At 34.5% G+C, this 13478-nt stretch overlaps 1 long non-coding RNA gene across 2 annotated transcripts in view; it reads right to left on the bottom strand.

The window, feature by feature from the left end:
- LOC112661646 (uncharacterized) overlaps positions 1–13478 on the bottom strand; it is a 52997-nt gene that overhangs the window by 14389 nt on the left and 25130 nt on the right. For both annotated transcript variants that reach the window (XR_007407617.1, XR_007407618.1), the window contains exon 4: positions 10332–10382. This is a non-coding gene — a long non-coding RNA (uncharacterized LOC112661646). The remainder of the gene's footprint in view (positions 1–10331; positions 10383–13478) is intronic.

Genomic DNA, 13478 nt, shown 5'->3' with positions numbered 1-13478 from the left:
CCAAGAAAGGAGAAATAAAACCTTGTATACTGTTACAAGGTTCTTTTACTACACAAATAGTGGTATAATTACCTGACAGTAGACTGTGTTGCATTAAGGATACCTATAATATAAATGCTGAACTGTCCACTATTACAATACAACAAAGACATAGCTAATGTGTCAGGGGAGATGAAATAATTTTTAAATAATCAAAAAGATGTCAGAAAGAGGAAATAGGGGAACAAAGTAAAGACAAGATCTTTAGAAAATGGATAACATGATGGTAGATTATCCCATTAAATATAAATATTCTAAACACTTGCATTAAAAATGGAAATAAACAGATTAGATATAAAAACAAGATCCAGCTATATGCTGCCTAAAGGAAACTCACTTTATTTTTGTTTTCAATTTGAAAATAGTTATTTATTAACTTACCAGATTACAAAAGTAATCCTAGTAGATACCTTAGTTCATCATTCTAATAAGCCTATTGATCTAGTCTTCCCTGTTGTTAACATCTCCACCTCCTATAAAATGAGTGGTCTTTTTCTTCATGCCTCCTCATGGAAAAGACCATTTGAAGGGCCCTAAAAAGTTGTTTGCTTCTTTGAAACATTTTCCAACAGTACAGATCTTGTGAATCAGTTCCTCCATGCTGATGATGCCATGTTTACCAAGAGATTGAGCAATAAATGTGCTGTTCTCTGTCAGGGCAATTTGCTTCTTGTTGATTTGGCCATAACCATGCTTGTAGATCAATTCATTCACCAACTTCAGGTTTGGGCACCCCCATGCTATATATGGTTCCACAATCCTTAGCATGTTATCTGCAGCTTGTCGAGCTTAACAAAGGTGCCAGTGAAGATCTGGCAAAGGCAAAGAAGCTGCAACACCTTTTGAGCCTCCAGGCTCACTCCATTGATATCCTGTTAACAAATGCCAATTTGGATTCTGCAAGTACCTAGAAGTTGCCAGGTTTTCTTGTCATCCTAGCCATCTGAATCTCAGTTCTGTGCATCCCCCCTTTATTCCTTGTGGTGATGCCTAGCTTTTTCATAGATAAGCCTCCTCCTTGCCTTTCAAAGCACCTTTTGGGCAAACTTCTTTCTCAGATCCTTGATCTTCAACACTGCAAAATTTCTTTGTTTTTTTCTTAAGGATTTCTAGCACAGCAGGAACCTTCTTTTTCTTCTTTTCTGCACCCTCTAACTTTATTTAAATCTAATTGATATATTAGATCATTAAATGATGGATTTATTGATAGAAGATCTCCTGTATCTTGAAGTTCTGAGGCACTCAATCTTTGGGATTGGTAAGCTCCACTTGTTTGGTCCTTGTATTCTGTAGTGATTTCTAAATCTTCAAGTGTAAAATCTGAGAGTTCATCCATATCCTGACCTATTGCTGCTGCAAGTTCTGGATTGAAAGTATCATCTGTGAACCTCAAGAGCAGGCCTTTATTGTCAATGGTGGTCCCAGGTTAAACTCACAACCTCTTGGACTACAGTGAATTACTCCAGTAGTCAGAAGACCAAAGGGTTCTTTCACAAGCTGACTCCGAAAAACACGGGTGGTGGGGCACCCAAGTAGGCCAGGAATGTGACCTAGGGCGTCACGAAACTTCCTGCGTGGAACACTACGTATTCAGAGAAAGCCTGGACTTGCCCATGCCACTCTCACCGATGATGAGGATCTTCAGGGTAGTCAGCACGTCCTTGTCCATCCTGACCCTGCTCCGCTCTGAGCCCAGCTGGCCACCCGGGTCCAGTTCTCAACCCTTCCCCTGCAACAGCTCTTAAAACTACTCTCTGACTCCATTCTCACCTCTCTGCAATCTATTATCAAAAAAGCAACCAGAGTGATTCACATAAAACAAAATTTGCATCACGTCACCTCACTATTCACAAGTTCCAGTGTTCTTCTATTTTATCAAGATAGAAATCAAGAGTTCTTCAAATGCCATGAAGGTACTATGCAATGTCCACCCCAAATGGCATTCCCTTAACACACACTGTATACGGCTGCACATTCTGCTTCACTACTCTCTCCTTTTCTCTGTCTACTCTGAACTACATTAATCTGTCCTGCTGTTTCTTAACCATAATATACTTGTTCTAACTTTATTGCCATTTCACATGCAGTTTCCTTTGCTTGATGCTTCCTTCAGTAAGATAAGTGTTACCATACTCTTCCTTGATGTCTCTACAGTGTATCACTTATTAGTGTGGTCCACACTTCTACTACACTGCTACCATATGAAATATTCCCCCTCAACATACCCTGGCATTATCTCTCTAGTGTTCTTCAATTGTCTTCATAATGCCTATTGCCACCTGACTTGATATATGCTCACTCGTTCATCTGCTTATTGCTAGGCTACTACCAAGATAATATGCAATGGATACATAATAAATATTTATTGAATGACTTAATAAATAAATACAAGAAAAGAGGGAGCTTTTCTTCTCTACCAAATACTATGTGAAATCCAGCCAGCCACCTGTTTTTTGTAAATAAAATTTTACTGGAACATAGCCACAAATTTGCTCATGCATTTAGGGCAACTTCTGTATGACAGCCCCAGAGCTGAGTATGTGTGACAAAGGATGTTAAGTTAGCAAAGACAAAATAGTAACTGTCTGGGTCTTCACAGATAAACTTTGCTAACCATAATTCATATAAATGGTTTTTCTTTCTCTAAATATTTTTTCAAATGAGCAGGAGTAACTATTATTATAGCATTCAATATTTTCAGCACCAGATTAAAATTAGATTTTACTAACCTGTGGGAACAAAGATTTATACTGGGTCAAGGGATGTGGTTTCAGAATCACAAATTTCACATAAAAATTGGTGACTATGCAAAAGGAGCCTTCTCTAGGAAGGTTCCCTAAGAATCTTACAAGATTTGAAACAAAACACCACAGGCTAGTCAGAGAAATTTAATCAAAGGAATTAGACATCATTGAAAAATAAAAGGAAATCAATTTGGATGTAGGAGATGGCATTTCACTGAGAGATTCTGTTTCATCTTTCATCTTTCAGAACTTAGGTGGAGAAGAACATGTGATGTTTAGTTCTATTAAGCAATTAAATATTTAATGAGAAAGACTGCTAAAAGGTAGGAAATATTCTCATTGATTGTTTCTTAACCAGTTAGTAATTGGATATAAAAGTCATATATTAGGGACTTAATGAGCAATACAAATTACTTTGCCAAAAATGGCATATCATTATCACAGAATTTATGTTGTAGCCACCCTCATTTTCCCCTCTGGTTTTGAAACCTTAGTAGAGGAAAGAATGCTAAAGTTATGTTGATGATTTGCATTGTTATTTCTAAGTCTGTTCAAGTGTTTGATTGGTAAAATCATCTATTCCCTAAAAATTCTGTTCTAAGATATAGAATATGATCAATTGTTTTTTTTCCCCTAGTTCCCTGAAAAGGAAGTAACATGATAAAACAAGGAAAGAGAGGTTTCAAAAATGGAAATGAACGAGTCAATAATTCTATATTTATTCTTAGGAAATCAGTGCCATGATTAAATGAGTTTATTTGACAAACGGAAAATGCAACAAAACCACTTTTATTTCAAACTTGACTGAAGTTTTGTGCTAATTCAGACAAATGAATTCTCTCTTTTTGGTTAGTGAATTATTATGTGTTGAACATATGTGCATTGGTTGCATAGGTTAAGAAATATAACTTTTTTGGCCATTCCATAAGCCCTTCTTTGTTCCCCAAACCAATCACAGCTCCATTTTTCCTTCTGATAGTTAATTATTATCCTGATATTCATAGAAATTGGTTCTTTGAAATTTTTCTAATTTATTGAGCGTGTGTGTATCATTAGCACCAGAATTAATTTTTACCCCTTTTTAGCTTGTTGTGTCTTTTACTCTACAGTTTAGATCTCTATCCCTTTCACTTCTACTCTTTACAATTTATCTATTTTAGACGCTGTGAAGTTTGACCTGGAAGATTTCCCTGAATCCAAATTGGGTTGATTGCAAACTCAGAAAGCAGTTTAAAATGTTTCAGACAGACTTGACAGTCTTTATCCATGACAATGGATTCTTTTAATAGGAAGCACGGAATATCTAGCTTTGTTCTTTCTGTGTCAGCCATTTATACATAAATTCTCATTCCATTTTCCATTAGAGGTTAAAAATGATAGTGATTTAATTCTATCACTTTATTTTAATTCTTCAGGCAAAATAATTTTGTAAAGGAATGTTACTTTTCATCCACTGTTTGGCCACCCGATGGCACAGTTCGTATCAGAAAGGTTGTTGGATCTTTTCTATCATTTACTCAGCTTTCAAAAATGAATTGTTCACTGTTTTTTCTCAGGAATTGGGCAATTATTATTTTTCACATTAATATGAACCCATGGATTTATGATGGGTTTTAATCCATCACACCTCTTATCCGTACTAAATTCCAAAGTGTCCTGTGTATGACAAATAAGTACCTCAGAATGTTGGTTCTTAAATCCTTAAGGCATGACCCTTCATAGTTTTCTTGTTATCTGGTATGTCAAGATGGTCCATGCTCATCTCCTACATTTTCTTTCCTATACAGGAAATTATATATTTATCCAAGGAACCCATTTTTATTTTAATTGGGCTGTACCACAATTTAGGCTGATCATTTTTCGTTGGCCTTTTCAGAGGATATAGGATCAATAGTTATAGGTATAGAAATTATACAGATAAAATGCCTAGTGAGGTCATCTTAATATTCCCATTTCTGTTCCAGTCCAAAATTGTGGAATTTTTATATGACTTAATTGATATTACCTTGGTGTCACATTTCATACACATTGATAATTCTTGTTCACAAGGAGATGACAGCAAGAAATTCATTTGCTTTATTTCACATTGAATTATAGATGTCTCAGAATAACAATACTAATGCAACCATCTCCAGTTATGGTTGCCGACAAGAGTTTTGTTGTTGTAGATGGTGGTAGTTGGTTTTGCATTTTCTTAATCTCCAGTTTTTATCATTTCTGTCTTGGTAATGTGTATCTTCTTGTTTCAGATCAGTATGACTAAAAGCTTATCATTTGTATTGATCTTTTCAACACAGTGTTTGAATTAATTTTTTGTTTGTGGGATCAGCATGGCTTTCTTTCAAGCTCTTCTGTCAACCTTGTGGACTTTCCTTTCCTGTTTTTCCCTTGGCTTTCTTATTTTCATCCTTAAGTTATCAAATTAAATATAATTTAATCTGGCAACCTACATATGTGAAAAATCAGGTCAGAAGAGAAGATTAATGTAGGTTAAGGTGGGTATTTTATGAGTGCACAGGCTATTACACATCCCTACCCATTTTGTATCTATATCTCCTGCCTGTATCAGAATTGGCAAACTGTACCTAAACATCTAAATCTACCTTGCCGCCTGCTTTCATAAATACAGTTATATTGAAATATAGCCATGCTTGTTTGTTCACACATTGTCTAAGGTTGCTTAGGCATTACAGAATTATAGTGGCACAGCTGAGTAGTTGTGACGGAGACCTGTATGGCTTTCAAGATTAACATAGTTAAGTATGGCCCTTTACATAAAAAAGTTCCTCCATCTCTCATATATCACTTATTTAATTACCTATTTCTAACCATCTATGTAATCTGTTTACATGTATGGTATGCATACATACATAAATGCATATACATGTGTATATATGCATGTGTCTGAATATATACATTCTTCCAATAAATATTTTGAATATATTTATTCTTCCAGAAAATGTTTTTAATGGTCCAGAAGTAGAGAGAATAATCTCCTTTTTCCCCCAGAAACTATAGTTACTACTATTAAATAATATTAAAAAATACTTTTCTGGCTAAGTATAGTAGTATGTCAAAAAGGTTTTGGTAATGTACTAATTCTTAAGGGGAAAAACTAGAAAAAAATAGTTTACCTCTCTGCTTGAGAATTTCAGCAACTATTTCACTATTCTTTAAAATTCTATTTGGAACGTGCCTGGTTAGCTCAGTTGACTAAGCCTCTGACTCTTGATTTAGGCTAAGGTCATGATCTCAGGGTCTTGGACCAATGCACAGGGTCTCCACACTGAGCTTGGAACCTGCTTAAGATTCTCTTTCCCCTCCCCTCTGCTCCCTCTCTCCCCACATCCTTTCTCACAAAAATAATAATAAAAATAACTAAAATAGGGATCCCTGGGTGGCGCAGCGGTTTGGCGCCTTCCTTTGGCCCAGGGCGCGATCCTGGAGACCCGGGATCAAGTCCCACGTCAGGCTCCCAGTGCATGGAGCCTGCTTCTCCCTCTGCCTGTGTCTCTGCCTCTCTCTCTCTCTCCGTGTGACTATCATGAATAAATAAATTAAAAAAATAAATAAATAAAATAAATACAATTCTATTTGGCTAACGTGGCAGGGCAACTGTGTTCAGTATTCTGAACTATGATGCTGCAGGGACCTGAATGTCAGTTTTCAGAAGTGAGAAAGGGACTTCAAATGACATTTATATATTGAATAAAAAAATATTTCTTCTTATAATTTCCATCAGGCTTTCATGATACCTACTACCCTTTGCTTTTTTTTGGAGGGAGGGCTACTTTTCCATTTTACTCTCCTTTTTAGGGGGTTTTATATGGTCAATTCTTTTCTTATTTGCTAACGGTCACATTCACATCTTCTATAAACACAACAAAAATAAAAACAAAAAACAAATAATTTGAACACATCAGATAATTGTAATCTCAAGTTGACCAAGACTTTGATTTCAAACAGATAACCATTATTTTTTCAATATTTTACTGAATGATGCGTCTGGGTAACAAGTGGGATAACAAATAGAAAAATACATTTTATATTATTCCATATAGAAAAGTTTGCAGGTTTATAAATATATTATTCATTTTGACCATTAAGAAATGCATTTGGGGCACTAGTATATTTTATTGGGGATAAAAATAATAATAATAAAACCTATTAGATTGAAAGTATTTCTCCATTTTTGTTTTTCTTTAATCAATCTTTAAGGAATGACAACAAATTAAATAATCATTGACATCACTTAATTGAGCTCTGATTCTGTACCAGGCCCTAATCTAAACTCTTTACATGCATTGTTCCTGGGAAGTATTTGCTATCTATATGCCTATTTTACCAATAAAGAAACCAGGTATTTGATAAGTTAATCGACTTATTCAAGGCCACAACATTAAAGGCTGAGCCACACTTCTGACCTAGGTAGTCAGGTTCTGGAGAAGGAAAGGAAAGATCTTTTTGAAAATTAAACATTCATGTGATTGCATAATATATGAATCACACTGAAAGTCACTGGGAGTAGAGGGTAGGTTTTCATTCCTTGATTTGCCTTAATTTAAAAAAATATTTTGTAATAGTCACCAGTTGGACATTAAAAGTATTTTTAAAGTAATCATGTCAACTAGGGAGGAAGCATGGGCTAATTTTGTCCTCTGACAAAATTATCTACTGTGTTCAGCAGACATTTACAAGTAAGATATACAGGAGCTATTGCTTATAGAATGTTTACCGTGTATCAAGTACTTTTAAATGTCTCATCTGCATTAACTCACCAGATTCATCTGAATTATAATAGATATTCAAAATTTGGATTTGCTATATCACAATTTTATTCAAATCAGTCAAATATTAAAGACAAATGACTATTATATATTTAAAATATAGTTTGATCCTCCTTTCTTAGCACACCCTGCCCTATCAAACATGTCTTAAAACGTTTAGAAGTGGCCATTCAGGAGAATCTTATTCTGACAGTGACTAGCCTAGTTTCCCTGTGACAGATTTTGAGCTTATTCTGTTGATTGAAAACATAAGAGTCCTCTGTTTCAGTATGCGAAAAGTGCAACAGTCTTGATTTTGTCATTGTTTTATCAAGTAGATGTAATCTTTCATAGGAGATTAAGAGCAACACATTCTGATGTATGTTTAAGCTATGAGAAAATCTTTTTGAAATATTCAAAGGGGAAAGTTTTTTGTTATGACTGTTTGCATATTTAAAGTTGTATTCAATGCTAGCAAAAGATAATTTATGGCTAGTATGTCGCATATAATATTGTCTATACTTTTTCCTGCCAAAATTCAGGTCATTCATAATAGCAAGTTATGCATTTTATGGGACATTAATCAGGCAATCAGCTGTTGTGGGATATTAAAAATGGCCCTGCTAAAGGAAAAGAGTGAATGGAAGATTTCTTAGGAAAACTCAATTATAGATGCAACAGTTCATTTATTTCAGGTGGCTGGATATCATCAACTCTATAAACAATAGCATGTGAGAATGGCAGAACTCAAAATGGCTGGAGCCTGGATCCCTGACACCATCAAGTCACCAGCTCAGCCATATTGTTATGTGAGAGATAAACATCACTAGTTTCACTACTATGTTTTAGAGTCTTTTTTATAGCAGCTTAATTTATACTCAATTATTCATTACATCACATTAGCAAATGCTAACCCATCAGTAAGTGAATCTTGAAACCTTCCATATTAAGGGGTACATTTTATAAATTATAGTTTTCTGTGATTTATGTTAATCATTTATATACTCTAGTTTATTATCTTCTTTCTTTCTTTCTTTCTTTCTCTTTCTTTCTTTCTTTCTTTCTTTCTTTCTTTCTTTCTTTCTTTCTTTCTTTCTTCTTTCATCTCTCTCTTTCATTATCTTTCTACCTATCATGACTAAATATACATGAATATATAGAGAGTGGTTTCTCATTTATCCAGTTTGTGTTTTTATATGAATTAAAGTTTTGGATGATTTGCTAACCTGCAAATGATTGTACATAGAGGGGACTTTATGATTGCCATATAAATTCCATTTTTTTAAAGATTTTATTTATTATTCGAGAGAGAGAGAGAGAGAGAGAGAGAGTCAGAGACACAGGCAGAGAGAGAAGCAAGCTCAATGCAGGGAGCCCAATGTAGGACTCGATCCCGGGACTCCAGGATCACACCCTGGGCCGAAGGGAGGTACTCAACCTCTGAGCCACCCACACATCCCAAACTCCATTTTTGAAACTATTTCAAACCCAACTATATAAAGAAAACTAGGATTTCATTCAGAAGTATTTTTTTGCAAAGCAAGTCCAAAACAAATTATACAAAAAAGGATAATATCTCTCCTCTTAAAAATCAAAGTTCTGGCATGAGGCACATAGGAATCTGTGCTTAAAATACTGAAATCCACATTGTCTACTTTTCTTGTAGCTTTGGCTTCCAATAAGCTCAGAGCTAGGTTTTGGTTTTCTGTTCTATGTCAGTAGCTTTGTAGTGGTGGGAGATAAAGTCAGAAGAGAACAAGTGGCTTGATTTTATTCTGAACAGGCTATTTCAAAAGATCCAACTGAAAAAAAAAAAAAAAAAAGATCCAACTGTAGTTGCTGTGCTTTGCCAGAGACAGGAGGAAACAGCAAGACCATTTAGGAGGTTCTGGCAGTAAGAGATTCAATGTGATGGAGCTGACTCCAGAATCATAGTTGTGAAGCTAGTGAGAGGTGGTCACACTCTGGGTGTGACAAGTGTAATGCATAAAGGTCTTGCTGAGCTGTCATAATTCCTAGATTTGAAGGATCATACTACCTTCAAGACCTTCTCCTAAACCACTCCCTCAAGATATAATCCTCTAAGAAGTTCAAATATTCAAAGAAATGAATAAGATTTTTTTTCAGGTGTATACTTTTTGGATCTTGCACCCTATAAACCCTAAACCTTGGCTGACACAGGAAATATAAATATCATGCCTATTGGTTTTTTTCTCTCTCTTTAGTTTTTAAGTTCCAGTTAGTAAGCATACAATGTAATACTAGTTTCAGACTTAGAATTTAGTGATTCAGTGCTTACATACAACACTGGGTGCTCATCACAAGTGGCTCCTTAATCCTCACCACCAATCTAAGTCATCTCCACCTTACTTTCCCTCAGGGTAACTGTAAGTTTGTTCCCTATAGTTAAGAGCCTATTTTTTGGTTTGCCTCTTTCTCCCTCTTTTTTAAGCAACATTGGAAACAACAAGTGTTGGCAAGGATGCAGACACAGGGGAACACTCATACACTATTAGTGGGAATGCAAACCAATGCAGCCACTCTGGAAAATAATAGGGAGGTTTCTTAAAAAGTTAAAAATAGAGCTACCTTATGATCTAGCAATTGCACTACTTGGTATTATATAAATATATTATATAAAATATTATAATATATATTTATATATAAATATGAATACTTATTTATATACATGTAAACATATATTTGTATAAAGTTCTGGAGATGCATTTATTGCTCTTTGTGTTAGCTGGTGCAAAATGAGAATGGATATAGGCTGGCTTACCTTCAATTGGCAGTAGTCTGCAGAATGGGTTGTATGTATCCCAAGGAAAGTCTTTATAGTATAGTCCATTGGTGTACAAGAATAATAAAATACATCTTTTATTAATGTGCATATCTATAAGCATATATATGCAGAACTGTATATATTTACATATATAACATTTTTATATGTTGATGTTTAAAAAACATTGAAATTACGATTATAATCCTTAAAATATGAAATATTTATTGTGTCTTTACACATATTTTATAGATATTATGTACCAGGTTTTGTAAGTCAGATATTCTGGAGAAAATTTCTCCATATGAGTAAAACAAAGCCAAGATAATTAATTACTCTCATGATTCCTAATCCATATCATATGCAGGCTCTAGCCAGTGTACTAAGAAAAGAAAATAAAAGAAAAATAAAATAAAATACTTTGAATAAAATAAAGTTGTCAGTCCTACAGAGAATATTAATATCTACTTAGAAAATCACAAAGAATCTATACACACACACTCATAAGCAAGGTCACAGATTAAAAAATAGTTCCACTTTAATATACAAATAAATACTGAATGTTGGCAAAATTTAAATTAAAATTAAAAAATTTTTAAAAAGTATGTAATTTTACTCCAAAAAATACATGGAATAATTTTAGATGTAAATCCTCCAAAATATATGTGATGTCTATGTGCTATAAATTAAAGAATACAGATGAAATAAATCAAAGAAGATGTAAGTAAATGATGGAGATAGCGTGTTCTTCGGTTAGAGGATGCTATATTGTTAAGATGTCATTTCTCCTCTATGATCTGGAAAATCATTGGAATTTCACATCAGGATTTTCTTAGTATTGCACTAACTGATTTAAAATCCATGTAGAAACACAAATTAATTAGAATAGCCAAAATGTAAGAAACAACCCAAAAAATAGAAAACAAAACAAAACAAAACAACAACAAAGGTGAATGGCTCACATTACCTGATTTCAAGATTTAATATTAGCTATACTAATTTTACTAAATGTAAAACCTAAAAACATAAAATTCTTAAACTTACAATGCTATAGAATGAAGCATACAAAAAATCTTAGTGACTTTGACAGATTAAATAACTTCTTAGATAGGACAACAGAAGTGCATTCCTTAACAAAAATGATAACTTGGACTTCATCAGAATTAGAAGTTACTATTCTTTGAAATACAGTTAGGAAGAAGGGACACAGTCTGGGAGAAAATGCCTTCAAATTAGATATTTGATAAAGGATCTGCATCCAGAATACATACAGAAAACTCCATCACAGAAATAAGAAGACAAATAATCCAATTAAAAATGCATACAAGATCTGAACAGACACTTCACCAAATAGATGTACAAATGGCACACAGACATATGGAAAGTTGTTCTACATCATTTGTCATTTGGGAATTGCAGATTAAAAGCCAAGCTGAGGTATCATAGGTTTACTAGAATATCTAAACAGGCAAGCACAAACTGACAGTATCAAGTGCTGATGAGAGCACCAGAGTAAAGGAACTACCATGCACAGCTGGTGGATATGCACAATGTGATACATATGGTGGAAACATGGTTTGGTAATCTTTTCACTTTGTTAAACACACACTTACATATGACTCAGTAATCTCATTCCTATATATCTCCCCAAGTGAAATAAAAACCTGGATAACTCTGGATCCAGGGGTGCCTGGGTGACTCAGTCATTTGAAGGTCTGACTCTTGGTTTCAGCTCGAGTCATGATCTCAGGGTCCCCGGAACTAGCCCCATATTGGGCTCTGTGTTCAGCAGGGAGTGTGCTTGGGATTCTCTCTGTTTCCCTCTGCCCTTCCCCCCATCTCTCAAATAAATAAATAAATAAATAAATAAATAAATAAATAAAATATTTAAAGAAAAGAAAATTTTGTGTCCATATACACACAATGGAATACTACAGAACAGCATAAATGACAAAATATGGATACATTGAAAGGCATAAATGAATTTCCAATGTGCTTTGCTAAATGCCACAATCATAATACTGTTTACCACATAATTTTACTTGTATAGCATTCTGGACTAGGCAAAACTATTGGTGTCTGAAATAAATTAGTGCTGGAACACTGAAAAAGGGAGAGCTACAGGGACATTTAAGGGAAATGTCTCAGTTGATACAACTGTTGTGTTGATTACTGTGGTGATTAAATGACTATATTCTCATGTGCCCAAACACGGAATTACACCCTAAAAATGGTGAATTTTATTGCATGTAAATTACACCTTAATAATGATGATGGTGAAAAAATCCCACATGATGTGGTTAAAATTGCAATGTAAACAATGATCATCTGCTAAATTTCCTTTTGTAATCACTTTCTTCTTCCTTCAGTAACATGCTTCAATCTGGGATCATTTTCCTTCTTCACTACTTCCTGTGGAGCATCTTTGCCAACATCATATCATCTAAGCTAATTTACTTTCTTTTTTTAAAAGATTTTTATATATTTATTCATGAGAGACACACAGAGAGAAGCAGAGACATAGGCAGAGGGAGAAGCAGGCTCCCTGCGGGGAGTCCAATGTGGGACTCCATCCCAGGATCGCAGGATCACGACCTCAGCCCAAGGCAAACACTCAACCACTGAGCCACCCAGGTGCTCCCACTTTCTTATTTGAAAAACATGTTTGGTGGTATAGATTTCTACATTGTATTTTTGTTACCATTCTTTTTTGTTTGTTTTTTTATAACAATTTAGGACTTCATTTCCTTACATTCTGGCATTCATGGTTTTATTAGGAATGGGTCTAAGTATTTCATTATTTGTCTGGAAAGCAGCTTAGCTTTAAAAACAGTCACTTAACTTCTCTTAGAATAAAGCAAGAAGCAAAATAAAACCCAGGGCAATACTGCAAGTTATATAATATAGAACTGCTACAAGAACATCTTGACAGATTTTGGAGTAATTTCCTTTTCCTTCCCTTTCTTCAAGCATTTTTTGCAAAAAACCAAGGGATTTGCAGTATGGTTATATTGTATTATTGTATATGTACCCACACACATATATATGTTCAGATAATTTGATTTCTAAGCTGAACACCATTTATATGCAGGATACATGGTTTGTTTGGTGTTCCTATTTTCTACATCTAGCATAATCCTTCACTCA

This window comes from Canis lupus, chromosome 31 (assembly GCF_003254725.2).
Source record: "Canis lupus dingo isolate Sandy chromosome 31, ASM325472v2, whole genome shotgun sequence".
Lineage (NCBI taxonomy): Eukaryota > Metazoa > Chordata > Mammalia > Carnivora > Canidae > Canis > Canis lupus.
The sequence above is the reverse complement of the archived record's forward strand: the minus strand, read 5'-3'. Positions and strand labels throughout refer to the sequence as shown.